Genomic DNA, 13094 nt, shown 5'->3' with positions numbered 1-13094 from the left:
AGATGGGGCTTTGTAAATGAATCTCACCCTATTCCTAAGATGGTGTTTTCTCTCTCTTACAGGGTACCTGGAGCTCTTGTGAGAATTCTAAACCAAAAAACCAAGCAAGTATGTGTACTTCTTAGATTCTGATCTGCAGAGGACTTGGGGGAGAATGAATACTTACAAAATGAGATGACTTGCAAAAGGAATCTGGAGATTCAAAGAAATTGCATAGCTTCATCTGGTTTCCGTTAGATGCATAAAACAGAGTTGCTGAATTACTGCATTCTTGTTTAATGTGTAACGTGAAATCATATTATTAAGCCCCCAGACACAGCTGCGTGCTCACCACACCCTGCGCAGCACTTCACCACTGTCCTGGGCAGGAGGGCAGAGCCCACGGCACACGCAGGGCAGCGAACCTGTGGCTGTGCACTGACAGGTCCTGGAGGGTAAGAGAGGGTGGAATGTGGCAGCGAGCAGCAGGCAGAGGGGACGGAGCGAGGAAGGCTTTCAGCAGGAACTCAAGCAGGAGGTAACTGTACCGGCACTTGCTGACAGGCGTATGCTGAAATACTTCCCAGGACAAGTGTATTATCTGGTGATTAACCTCCCCTTAGGCCCATCTGAAGCCAAACGTGTAATGCCAGTTCGAGTGCTTTGTTGTTGGGTTTCTGGAAGTGTGCAGAACAAGTCATCAATGAGATGGCATTTTGGTCTCATCTTGGAATTGGTTTCCTAACAATTCTCTAAACACAGAGCTCAATTTGTACCATAAAGAAATGTGGCATAGTGAATACTGAAAGTAGTTAAATAAAAGCCTTTCCTGTTCAGAAGAAACAAAGAGCAATTAAAGGGAGCAGTCTCACCATTGAATGGGATTCGCCATGCCTCCAGTTAGGGACACTGGGAGCTCTCCTCGTTCTCACGTTTTCCCAGTCTACATGCATTAGCTTCCATCTGCTATACAGCTGACACTTCGGTCAGACAGCAGTGAAGAGAGTGAGTTCATGATGGACACAACTCTCCTTCCTGCAGTCAGCCACACAGAGATGATGTAACTGCCCCAGAACACCTTTAAACTGCAAATGTGCAGCTTGATGTGCACCCACAAAGGACATCTGTTCCAGGGAGAGTTGCCTTGTGTGGAGGACCCGCAGTGCTCTGCAGGAACCAGTGTAGTTCTGATATGATTCAGTTCTGTATCCAGGATCTATTCCCAGAAGAGCGGCTGAGGCCACCCACCGTTACTTCTTGCAGGGAAGGATGCTCCTCTCCATTGCTAAAAGGCACAGCAGAATCACTGTGTGTTTTGTTGTTGCAGCCTTGATTCAGGCACAACAGAAACTGGGCTTATGTGTCAGCATCCCTCTGGCTGAACTACATCTGCTCCTTCGTGGCTCCAGTCTGGGGCAGGCTATTTCCTGTATGAGCAAACTGCAGTATGCATTCAGCGCTAACATTAAACAAGTGACTCGTTAGTTTTTCGTTTCCTATCATAGCCCTGATTATGTTCTGTGCATTCAGAGATTTGAATGGAGAAGCTTCTGGAACGTAAAGTCTTTTGTACATTCTCTGTGTGTTTTCACCATCCTAGAAGTTGAGTAATGTTAACCTGACACAAAACATACTTTACAAAACAAGACTATTATTATTCTGGTTTGCGAAGTCCAGGGGAAACATAATGAGCTTTGCTTCCTGGAGGAAGATAGGGGAGGTCTGAAAGCAGTGCCTTTCCCTTTCAGTGGGGAATTCCCTGCCCTTCCAGAAGCTCAGCTGGCACTAGACAATGTTTTTCAACAGCCGTTTCCAAGTTAAGGATCTGAACTTCTGTCCAGGCATGGATAAAATACAACTGGATGGGTTTTTTGAATGAAGGGAGAGTATGCACTGAAAAAGGGAAAGGGAAGTTGGCAGATTTGGAAATATTCCCTGCATAGGAATATGATTGCTTTCATGAGGTATCTAGAAATATATAAATAGTTATGAATGAAACCTGAGGAAATTCTCCATGAGCATTCAGGCAGGTAACACAGGCTACAGCCTCTGGGACATCTTGATCAAGCTGCTAAGAACAACAATATCTACCAAACATAGTAAAAAGACAAGCTACAATAATTTGGGTTATTTTGTGTATGAAACAGTGACCAGTTTGCCAAGCTTTATTCTTTGTCCTGGGTAAACCAGCCAGTACTGTTGAAGTAGCTTAACTGATATGGGCTGTAAAAAGAATTTGAGCATTCCAGCTTAGCAAGAAACACAAGCCTTTATTTTTACCTTCACAACAAAGCATGTGGAAACTTTCTGAGTTCGCCATGGAAGGTGCTGCTTGGGTTTTTAGCAGTTAGCTTATTCACTGAATGAAGGATTTGAATATTCTGATGTTGACAGCCGGTGTGTAAGAACACACCATAGACATAAGCTGCTCAACCATCTTGCACACACTCAAATCCTCAGTTCCATGTCAGAGCGTGCACATCAGAAATAGTACAAAGGTAGAAGGAACAAACAGCGAAGCAGAAAGACCACGTGGCAAAGGTAACCTGCCGTGTTCTTATCCACGTTTTCGACTCAGAAATCTGTAGTAAGGGGAGAAAATAGAAGGAAAAAGAAAAGAACTTTAACTTCTTGGTTTGCGTGCTCTGAAGAACAGTACGTTTGGCAGTAAGAGAGCTGAAATCCCTAAAATATTTTTGGGATGTTTTGTGGGATGTAAGAAAGCGATGGATGTGGCTCTGGGCAGCCTGGTCTGGTGGTTGGCAACCCTGCGCATGGCAGGGGGGTGAAACTAAATGATCGTCGTTGTTCTTTTCAACCCAGGCCAGTCTGTGATGTATTGCAGTCGAGGCATTAGCACGTCTGGGGTGCAGATTGATTTCAAACTCGGACATTCAAAGTTGATTGTGAATGGGTACAACACTCATATGCTTTCGTAGGGAAATGACCAGAATGCTGCTTTCTACAATTTTCCAGTTCAAAGCACTTCACTTTATTCATAAAGCTCACAGCCATTTGACATTCATAACTTGTCCATGCTCTATAAAGTGCCTGCAACAAAATGCTTCAATGTGGGCCTTGGGCACTAGCCTCTCAGGCAAGGAAGTGTCTTATCTGATCATCTCTCTGCTCTTTATTTTTCATGTTTGCTAGAGTGGTGATGCTCAGCACAGTGGTATGCTGTGGAGCACAGGAATGAGCCTGTGGTGTGATGAGTCTGTCTGATTCTTTTCACTGCTGTCTGCCTTTGGTATGTTAACACGAGACACTGGCTTAGAAGTCGTGGCAGCTGAGATGAGTGAACTACGCTGGAAATGAGGAAAAGCCCCTTCAGACCTTACAAAAGAGGATTTAATCATATAATATAAAGACAAAACTTTAATGTTAATATGGTGTCTGTAATCCTGTAAGGGCACGTAATACCTTACCTCTATCTAAACTATTCTTCCAGAAGTGTTAGAGATTTAGTAGCACAACTTTTATTGCCTCACCCTTTCAGGGAGCAGTTATGCTCAACAGAGGGTGGAATGAAGCACAGTCCTCCACTGCCTGCTTTGCACATCTTTCTGCAGAGGAAGGCAATGCAGAACCAGGCAGACATTACAGTATCCTGAAATACCTGCAGCTTCCTCTTCCAGCTTCTGAGACAGGGTCCTGAAATTAAATCTGGATGACATTCAGGGACAGTTTAGTACTTGAAGTCTCTATTGTCATCACAGAGAAGGAAAAGACAAGGAAAAAACAGAAGTTATAGCACTTTGGGAGCATAACCCTGCAAGTACATCTTGCTTGTTTGGAGGTTTGCTGCAGAGCAACCTCCTATTACAGCCCAGCAGAGCAGACCCTTAGCAGCTGTGCACATCACAGTTTCAGTCAGGAAGAAAATCTATTCCAATGAGAATTTCCCTGGGAAACAGGAATCCACCACATGGTCTGAAATTGGACCAACTTGTTCGTCTCCCCTCTCTCTGGCTGCACCATAAGCCTGATGCTGAGTGAATGTGGTGGATTTACTCTGGCCAAGGTCTCCTTTTTTGGTTTACTTCTTCCAGGTGCATCCAGTGCAGCTGAGTTTGGGTTCTGGCCTTCTTAAAGAGATGTGGGCTTCATGCGAGGAACTGAAAGTAAGTTCAGGGAACAGCTCATTCCAGGACCATCTGCGAAGAACTGAAGGTCAGGATGTGTACTGGTGACAGATTTTGGTAATACAGATGAGTTGTTTTTGTCATAAGCTGTGCTTACTTTTGTCTTGGGTATAATTAGCAAGCAACACAAATGGACATTATCTGTTTTAATCTATTTTAACATTCCTCTTGAAGGGATAGCCTACTAGTCCTTAACAGTTGTGGATAATTTGGCAGTGCTTTCAAAGAAAAATTATGTAGGACAGTGAAAACAGACTGAGCAAAACTACTCATAAAATGGGGGGAAGGGAGTGACTTGGTGGTCCTGGATCTGCTGAGAGTCCTCTTTTTACTGTCTTGCTTTCCTTGTTCTTTATCCATAGGAAATTTTGCTGCACAGCAATGCATAGTATCAGCATCAAGGAGTTTGTTGAACTGCCTTGAGCATATTTATTTCTTGCCTGCCTCTTCTCAGCGTACCTCAGAGATGTAATTGCTTTGTCTGACCAATGGAGTCAGACATCATTTGTTTGCCAGCACCATGAAAAAAGAGGAAATGTTTACCTTTGTTATAAAACATAGCAAGCCTGATTGTGATTTCAACTGCACTGGGTTTGCACAAATCAATCTCCATTGAGCCACATTTCTGTTAATCCAGCTTTACTTTTACTTTTTTATATATTTTAGTTTCAGCTGGGACTGTGTTAAAATAAGGATGTGATAAAACCAACTCTCCTAGCCAAGATGAACACAGCAAGATGAAACCATCATCACTATTTTGGATACATTTAACAGGAAGCGCTATGAAGTAGAAATGCAAGTAAAGTTTGGATGGGTAAATTTTTCATGTGAATGACATTTGCAAGTCAGTCCCTAAGAGAAATGTCAGCATCCCCTTCCATCTTGGCTTCACCACAAGAAAAACAGACAACTGCCTAATGTGGGTCCAGTCACAACTCATTTTGTAATGGTGGTGGGGGAAGAATGCTGCAACTATTGGGCTGGACCAGACCTGGTAATTCTCTGGTACATATGTCAGGCTGCAATAACAGCTACCTTTGCAAGGCTGAGCTTGTATGGCTGCGGTGTCCTGTGAGCCAGGGGGATCTTGGTGTTTAGGCTCTTTTTCTCTATTCTTTCATGCATAAAACTTTCAAGGAGACTGTTTTAGCTTAAATAAAATCTCTAAAACTTATCTTTTCATTTGAATGCTTCTATCCTGCAGCAACTTCCTTCAACAAAGAGGGATTTCAGCCAGAATTTACTTTGATTCTCAGGCCAAGAGGAATAAATCTCTATCTCATGATTTCTCTCCCCGCCTGTGCCTGCAAACAGATGGGAGACAAAACTTCAGCGGTTACTACATGGCTCCCTGGTATGGAGTGGAAAGCAGAAACTCTTCCAGACTTCCTCTGGACTGGTGGTATTCTGACCTCGGTGGCTCTGTCCTTGCTCAGCCTCTGTCACCTCGGTACAAATCTCTGTAGCTAATCTGCTACGACAGGACCTGGGTCTCTTGCTTTTCATTTATCATGTATTTTGCACTGCTGAGAGGGGGGGAGGGGGGAGGGAAAGTTTATAACCCAAGCTGTGTGAGCAGAGACCATGGCAAGGATATAGAAAGATGTAAAAGCAGCTGCTATCAACTATCCTGAGCAGGCCAGAGCCCTGGTGGGAGGCAAGCATCTGCACAGGAGAGCTGGAGGCAGAGTGGACTTTCCTGCCTCTAGGAAAGCAACAACAGGGATCTGTCCATAGGAACAATCGTCTGTATGTTTCCTTGCAGGTGGTTTCAGTCTCCTTAGCCTCTCCTTGGAGCTGCTGGTTTATGAGCCCACTGTGCTGTCTGAGGTGATACACCAGGCAGTGTAACACGTTTGCTCTGTGAGGCAACGGCGGTGCTGACAATGCTGGAAACTGAATGCATCGCAAGCTGAGTGGACAACAGTTTTGCCTGCAACTTCAAATGAACCTGAATTTAGCCTCTGGGAGCCCCACACCCCACTCTGAGCATCCAGGACCCGCTCCTGTGCTCCACAGAGAGCAATGACATTGCTACTGTCAAGCCCTCCTGGGCCAGGGCCTCTTTCTGCTCCTTGCAGGCTGGTTCCTGTCACACTGACATCAGCAGCCTGCTCAGCCTGCCTGCTGCTCATGCTCTGTGTCACTGGCCTGTCATTTCTGTTTCCAGTTACAGTTCATCCCAATAAAGTCATGACTCACTGGGGGAAAAGGAGAGTCTGCAAGCAGTGCTGGAGCCAAGGCTTTGCTCAGCTGTTGCTAATGCTTCATTGGTGGCTGAGACTGAGCCAAGACTGATGCAGGACAGCTGGCAATGGAATTGTCTCTTTTGTCACATTAAGCATCGTGAAATGAGGTTAGCAGAATCTTACACATCCTGAGATAATGACACTTTCCCAGCCCAGTTATTTTCATCTGAATTTGTGAAAATCAACAAGTAGTCAGGACCACAGTTAGCACAGGTTCCAGATCCTGTGAGGTAGTGCTCACTGCTGTTTAGGGAAGAGGTTTTTGCTTCAGTGTGATGGCAAATGCTTTGTATGGCTGGATGGACAGCCAACCAGTCTGTGATCTCTCAGTTACAGCCTGGTTCCTGCAGTATTTACACAGTTAAGGTGCTTATGTCCTGGGCTGTACCAGTAGGTGTAGGGCAGTGACAAAATGTGCATGGGGGAAGTCCTGCCTACTTCTCCAGATTGGCCAGAATATATTTCGCTGCTTGCATTTTTGCAATCACAAGAAACCATATAAACAAACAAACATTGTACCTTTAAATCCACTGTAATTCTACTCTGTAAACATTTAATTACTGATTATACGCATGTAATCACTGGCATATAATCACTAATTATCTCTAGATACACCACCTGTTTTTGCTGTAGAGCATCGGTATGCTCTCCTGAAGCTAGGAGCAAGGCTGTGTGCAGGGAGATTGAAGGGGAGACCACTTCAGGTCTGGAATGAATTATTAGGTCAAGTGCTACACCATGGAAACAAGGAAATCTCAGCCTTATCTTAAACTCTTGTCTGGTGGCACAAACAGTAGGGGAGGAGTAGCTGGAGATCCCTGAGGCAGACTGGAAAGAGGGAGGCACAAGAGGCAAAGTGAAGATGGAAAGCAAATCAACATGTTCCAATGGAAGAAGAACTGAAGGCAGAGCTTTCGAGTGAGAACAGCCAACCCCGTCTTCACAGCTTGATAGGAGATCCTAGATGGTGTCATCCAGTAAGCAGGGAACAGACAGAACTGCTTTTGAGAAGATGAGATGTTGAGAGAGAAACAGAACTGAACTCAGAGGAACCAGGCTGACTCCTCTTGAACTGAATGCTGTACAAGTTTGGCAGAATATTTTGGGCCTCCAACTGTTACAAAACCGGTGTTTTCTTACTTAAATCCATCTTATTCGGGCCCACCACACCAAGCTGGACAGCTGTTGCAGTAGCTAAAATCTCACCATTCCCCAAACTGGGATCCTAAGAATGCCCACTGATCCGTAGCCCATCGGAGATATCGGCAGCTTTACTCAGTAGTTCTTTGAGGTCTGCAGCTGCTTCTTAACGCTGGTTTGGAACCATCCTGAGGCAAGCTGGAGCTCATCTGATGCACAGAACTTCCTGGATCTCCAGTTGTTCTGGTGGCTCCGCCTGGCTACACAGAGTCTATGCAGGACTTGGTACTGATGGCAATTCTGTACTTCTGAACCTCTTAAAAATCACCGTATCTCTGGCACTTGGTCTCCAGCAACTCTGTGACTGAATGACTCGATTTGCATCTGACTGTAATGCCTGCAGCACTGTGAGTCTCCTTGGGCATTAAGGAAGAGGTGGTAGTCTTTCCTCAGAGAAAGAAGCAGGGGCCAGGTTTCCCAAAGGGAAATTCTTTGAACTCCTGTTTCACAATTGTTATTTGCTAACATTTTGACTATCAGCTCATTTCAGGACAAAAATCCAACGTGTTGAGAATTTCCCATAGACTTTGTTCAGCACTAAGCAAATCCAGAAGCAAAAGGCATTGCTCCATTTCAGAAGTATTCTTGGAATAACCCAGCACAGAAGATTATAGATCTGTTCTAACATTAGATAAGTGTTCTCAGTTAGCATGGAGACTCTGAGAGCATGCTGAAGTCCATCTGTATGTGTTGTTAGAATACATTTTAAGAGTAGAACAGAATTTTGAAATAATCTATGAACCCACTTTCCCTTGTGGCTTTGACATGAAATGCTGAATAGGCCTTTGACAATCAAATGTTTTTTCTTTGACTTTGCTTTAGTATTTCATTAAAGTTGCCCCCCTACATTATAGCAGCTTGTCAGATGCCGCCTGTGCCTGTGATGAAATCTTTCACCAGTACCTGATGTAAAGGCTTACTTCCCACCTTATATCTCTTCCATATTAGATACCCATCCTGCCTTCTTTGCCAGGTTCCAGAACACAAAGTATGCCCTTCTAGTCTCACCCATTTCCTTATCTCGTCCAGTGTAGCGTATCCAACACAAAGCAGAGCTGACAGGGTCTGTACTGCTTTGTTTGACTACAGGTGGGTAGGGCAGCACAACTGCCAAACCAGATGTGCCCAGATTGGGCCCAGTCAAATAAACGGCACGTTCACAGGCTCCCACATAAACTCATATGCCTTGGAACAAAGACATTCCTAGGAGTACTGTAAACTCTGCTCTGGAAAACTGATTTTAAATCAGCTGAACATCAGCACCCAGCATGACTCTGTGGCAAAGACAATTATCACCAGTTCTTTGATGTCTCAACAGACATATCAAACGTGAGTACATATGGAAGTATTTAACACTGCTATATTATTGCCATGCTGTCATCGATTCTAGCTGCCTGCATTTCCAAAAAACTGCCATCCCTCCAGACTCAGTCATAGCAGAAGGACTGGAAAACGTCTGTAGTTTCTTCTCAGGGACAACAACATAACCTTTGTCATGTCAAAGAAAAAGTTACATACAATTTGATCACAATCTGCAAATGTCAGTATGAAGTTGCAGATAAAGCATGATCCACTTGCCTTCCCTGACTGATGATGGTAACAGCCTGCTCTCAACAAGTGTGCCATTTCTTGGGGAATGAGAGAACCCACTCATCTCTGACCTCTGCCTCTAAATCTAAACAGGACAGCAGACTTTTCTTATCAAGTTTGGCTCCTTCACTAATTCTGTGCTCAGCCTCAATTTTCCTGAGGCACAGGAAATGCAGTGCTGGAGGTTGCCCTGACATGGCTGCAAGAATGAATTAGCAGAGAAATCCAGTTTACCTGGCAGTCTTCTGAAACTTCAGTAAATAAATAAGGACTGCAGGGTAGCACGAAACGAGATAACTCAATTAATTCAGATAATTTCATTGTTACTTGTCATGTGTGTAGTAAAGGAATGCAACCTGTAGAAATCCTGTGGGAAGCACATGAGACGGAGCAATCGGTGTTACCTTGCTGAAGAAAGGCGATGTCTTCACTCAGGACGTGGCTCTCCTTTGCTTGATCTTGTGAGCACTGGCAACAGAGGGGGCAATTGCCAGCTAAAGTCAGCAGTCTATTTCTTTCCAGTAGCACAACATTCCCTGAGTCAAATGAGCACTGTGGTCAGAGCCCAAAATACCCCCCCACCACCAGTGGTTCTTTAAACAGGCTGAGTAACTCCAGAATAAAGAGCAAAGCACTAAATATTGTGAAGTTCTGTTACTTAGCTCTGTGACTCTGCTTCCCTAGGAGTCTAAAGCAAAAGTGAGGGCCAATGACCTCCATCATGTTAGTGAGACAAGGGAAACAAAGCATGATCTTAACCTCCCAGTGCACTGAGCAGCTCCCAGGGGCACAGAATTATGGGAGCAAGACACCACAATATGGGACATTCCTCACTTCTTTTTAATTCCTTTCTGGTTTTGCTACACACAGGATCACATCATGTAGTGCATCTGGGAACCGGGAATCGGGCGTTCAAGTGATTCATGGACAATTTAAACTCCCTTTCAAACACTTAGAAGATAACTCCTGCTATATGGGCAGCCTGAGAAAATGCTGGTGAAAGTTGCATCACGTGTGGTGCCTCTCCCTGCTGCTCAGCGATGGGGCAGTTGTTACTGGAGCCTGTGATCCTCTGCCCAGGTGCTAGCAGGAAACCCAGCTGGTGCTCTTGCAGCACATGAGTAACAACAAAGGAAATCAATAAAGAGGCTGGGTGTACAAGGCACACCCCAGACAGGGCGATTATGTCCCATCGCATTAACTAATCCTTTGCAGAAGGATTTGGCTAAAGGACGTTTCCAAGAAGGCTGCACCACTCCCCCATTCATAACCAGTATGGTTCACCGTGATGTGACTCATTTCCATTTCTGAGTGCTGCTTAATAGAAACAGTTCATATTCAGCTAGAAAGACACAGTGTCATTGAACACAAATTCAGAAGTTTGACCACAAAACATCATTCCCCATAAAATACATGCTGTTCCCCAAATCAGACTATCCTATTTCTTTTATTTCAAGATATGATCATCAACACCCATCGGGAAGGCTCAGTCAGACTCCTGGGAATCTTGTTCTATGTCAAGAAATGAGTGCAGTCATTAAGCCAGAGAAATGTGCTGTGGGGTTGATGTCTTGGTTCTAGCAGGTCCTGTGGCAGCACCCAAGGACGTGCGTTCAGATGCCTGCCATCTGCATCCTCCTGGGCCCGGGCTGGGAAGGCAGCCTTGTTGTGGAATCCCCTCCTTGATCTGTATCTCCTGTCCACTTTGCATAGACAAACAACAGGAGATCAGGTTTGCCAGCAGGATTTGAAGACACTCCACTCATGACTATGTGAAAAGCACTTTGCCAGCTGGCATATAAACATATGATTTGAAGAAATCACGCTTAATTACAGAGGACAAACATTTTGTCATTCCGCAGTTAAGCTTCAGATCTGATCTGCAGACATACAAATAAAGAAATACGCATTCTTCTGGGCTCAAAAGCAACGCCACTGCATTGATACTGAACCCAAGCCTCAGTTTCCATAGTAGTTTTGCACAAATGGTCTTGTAACACCTAACAAAAAGATCCTTAATAGTGAATGGCAATTTGATCTAAAAATACTGCTGTAGAAGGCAGAGAAATAAAACCAAGAATTGGCTTTTATACGGTGAATAATTTCCATTAACGGTTGGATTTTAAGGCCTCCACTATTTTAAACAGCCTCCATACTCCTTTACCAGCGCAAAGAACTTCAATGCAGTAATTTCTGCTGCAAAGTACTAGGAAGAATAAACATAAGAACCAAGATTTAAATAAATATTTCTGTTAAAGCACAGTGCTGAAACTTCTGCACATTTGCAGAATCAGACAAAGGCCAGGCCCCGTTCCAAGGAATTTTCCTTCTCTGTACACAGCCATAAGGAGGGGTCCCTGCCCAAACAAGGGCTTTACACTTCCACCCCCGAGCGTGGGGCCGAGAACACACATTTTGTCCCAAGGAAGGTCATTTCCTCAAGAGCTCTGACCTGGCAGGGGTCTGCCTGCTGCCCGGAGCTGCTCTGCAAGGAGAGAGCAGCAGTCGAGTCACATCCCCCGCTGCCGGGCAGAAGCTGGCCCAGTTTTCAGCGTGTGCTCAGCAGACCTTGCTTGCAGCACAAAGATAAATCCATGCATGTCCTCCTTGGAGGCAGAAACCCACTGAGCAGCCGCTTCCCATGCAGCAGTTTGGGCAGTGCCAGCAATCTCCCCAGTAAGCAGCTGGTTATAAATGGAAAACCTGTGCTGTAGTCGAGGAAACCCTGCAGCAAACTCATTCAGATGTCTGACGGCTGCTTCCTTCTTCTGCTACCAGCACCTGTGTGTTAAAAGTAACTCGTGCAAGTTTACTGACATACAGTGGTTATAAAAATTTATATCTAGTGAGCCGTTTGTTCTCCTAGCCCTTTGGACCTGAATAATTAGTTAAAACTTTAAGGTCCTGAAAATTGTTCTGCTTAGGTGGGGAAAAAAGGGGCAGTCAGTTATTCTGGTACATACCCAGAAACAAATGCAGGCTGCTTCCCAGGGCGCAAAAGGAAGGAAACAATTCCAAATCATTTCCCTTCTCTTCACTTCAAGCCTGTGTTAGCCAGCACCCACAAACTGCCTCTCCTGCCATCACCGCGGGTCATTGTTCTCTGTGATGGGGTCAGGCTCCATGGACGCTTCCCCGTGTGAGAACCACCAATCCTTGGAGGACTGGCAGACAGTGGTACTGCTTTCTTTCTCGAAAATGTTGGAAAACGACATCTCATAGTCAGCAACATCTCATAACACAAATAGGGGGTGTGAGAAATTACTTTGAAGGATATTAAGCCCAGGCATGATGTACAAATGTTCCGTATAACAAAAAATAAGTACTTGGAAAAATAATTTTAAGTCAAAACTCCGGTTTTGCTGCTACGTGATGAATTTGACAGGCTCAGTTAAACACCAATTTGCATATTTAAAACTCAGTCTTGCCTTTCTGTCTTTCAGATCTCCCGTGCTTTTGAAATGAAATTGCAATGGAAATCTCAAAGCTTAAATTAGCCAAAACATGCAGCTCATATGCTGGCTGCGTTTGCATACAGTTTTTGCAGCAGATATTGCTTGCGCGTATCTGTAAGGTATGAACGACAACGTGCTCCTGCAGCGACTGCAGACGTGAGTGCAATGCCGTGCTGCCTTGTGCCTTTGACAGCCCGCCTGCAGGCAGCACCCACTGTTCCGTAAAGGCAGCAGCTCACCAAAGCGCCATCTGTGTTAGCCGCGCGCTCACGCTCGAGCCTATTCGTTGGGAGCGAGCCCCAGTGAACACTGGCAGCAAAACCAGCAGCGGGATGGGCACTGAACTTCCACCTCGGATTCCCTGCGCCATCGCTGCGCAGAGGCCGGAGATGCGCCCGCGTGCGGACACGTCGCAGCGCCGCTCAGCGCCCTGACGGGCCCGGGGACGCGGCAGCGGCGGGACCGGAGGGTCGGGA

General features: G+C 45.2%; 1 long non-coding RNA gene across 1 annotated transcript; it reads right to left on the bottom strand.

Moving 5' to 3' along the window:
• Positions 1-11243: 11243 nt before the first annotated feature.
• Positions 11244-13088, bottom strand: LOC116217222. The gene is made up of 2 exons (XR_004161443.1): positions 12127-13088; positions 11244-11944 (listed from the first exon to the last, which is right to left on the bottom strand). It is a non-coding gene; the product is annotated as an uncharacterized LOC116217222 (long non-coding RNA).
• Between the last annotated feature and the right edge of the window lie 6 nt (positions 13089-13094).

Source organism: Meleagris gallopavo, chromosome 15, assembly GCF_000146605.3.
Source record: "Meleagris gallopavo isolate NT-WF06-2002-E0010 breed Aviagen turkey brand Nicholas breeding stock chromosome 15, Turkey_5.1, whole genome shotgun sequence".
NCBI classification, from domain to species: domain Eukaryota; kingdom Metazoa; phylum Chordata; class Aves; order Galliformes; family Phasianidae; genus Meleagris; species Meleagris gallopavo.
This window is presented reverse-complemented; position numbering and strand designations above follow the sequence as displayed.